This window comes from Electrophorus electricus, chromosome 9, assembly GCF_013358815.1.
Source record: "Electrophorus electricus isolate fEleEle1 chromosome 9, fEleEle1.pri, whole genome shotgun sequence".
Lineage (NCBI taxonomy): Eukaryota > Metazoa > Chordata > Actinopteri > Gymnotiformes > Gymnotidae > Electrophorus > Electrophorus electricus.
Genome location: NC_049543.1, coordinates 16,333,260 through 16,334,623, shown reverse-complemented (window position 1 = coordinate 16,334,623; position 1,364 = coordinate 16,333,260). Strand labels below are relative to the sequence as shown.

Here is a 1,364-nt window from a genome sequence, read left to right as displayed (position 1 = left end):
TGGAGCTACATTCATTGGTAACATTTTAATCTGAAAAAGACAAAGGAATGCTACCACTAGCCAAAATAGGTCAGTTGAGAGAGCATTAGACTCAACATCTAAAGGTACACTCTCAGATTTTGTTGTCTTTGCCAGACATAACTCATCATCCGATAGTTTTCTTTTTTAAGTACATTTAATAAGCCTTTACATTCCTTTTCTAAAAAACAAATAAGATGTTCTTGTCTTTACGCTTTTATTAAATGTAATGGATTAAAATTGTGCTCTAGACTTTGAATTCAGTGATCTTACTTAAACTTTTGTGGAACTTGTAATTCCTTATGATATGTTTCCTCACTGCACAGGCAGGCTCTTGAACAGTGGCTTCTGCACAAATGCTTTTGAAATGTAGTTCATTAGTTGACTGCTGGCCAAACACCTAAACAAGGGAAGGGTATTTGTCAGCTTGCATGTATGCTTGGTCCAAATGTGTTTGTATCCTGGTTCACACCACTCCTGTTTTCATGGAATGAGGCCTACCTCAGCTTCCTTTGGCTCATGGATGGCTTTATCCTACCAAAACAGATGATGCAAATAAGCTATCTGAAGTAGGCCCCATTCCATGAAAACATAGGAGTGGTGTGAAACAGGATTCCTATCATATTGTACCAAGCATACATGCAAGTTGACGCCTACTCTTCCCTTGTCCAGCTTACAACTAATGAACTACATTTCAAAAGCATTTGTGCAGAAGCCACTGTTCAAGAGCCTGCCTGTGCAGTGAGGAAACATATGATAAGATAATGCAAGTTTCAGGAAATTTTAAATAGGATCACTGAATTTAAATCTTTAGTGCTATTACACCATGAAAACTTCCGATAGCATAAAAACAGCAACGTCGCAATCATTTTTTAGTAAAAGAATGTAAAGGTTTATGAAGTACACTTTAAAAAAAAGCACACCATCGGAAGAGGAAATCATTACTGCACAGTTGCCGAAACCCGGGATTGAACCAGGGACCTTTAGATCTTCAGTCTAACGCTCTCCCTGCTGAGCTATTTCAGCTAGATGGCATGTGCTTTTGCCTCCTTACGATGAAAAAGTTACCAATAAATGTCCCATTTACAATATTGCGTACACACAGAAAACAATGACTCTACCACTGTGAAATTCATGGACCACTCGGCAGGACCTCACGGCGCAGTCATGCCTTGAGGTGCACAGGGCGAAACTACACCTGTAGTGAGTAATTACAGCTAACAAGCAACTAACAACTAGGTTCAGACAATTAGCCTTGAATTTGACAGAATCTAAAGCAAAAGTAAGTAAACTCAGAACCTACTTTAACCAAGCAGAGAATAATCCAACGAGAAAAACCAAAGCAC

The 1,364-nt window shown here is 38.9% G+C and overlaps 1 non-coding gene across 1 annotated transcript; it reads right to left on the bottom strand.

The window, feature by feature from the left end:
- Positions 1-971: 971 nt before the first annotated feature.
- On the bottom strand, positions 972-1,044 carry trnaf-gaa. The gene has a single exon. It is a non-coding gene; the product is annotated as a tRNA-Phe (tRNA).
- Positions 1,045-1,364: the final 320 nt, after the last annotated feature.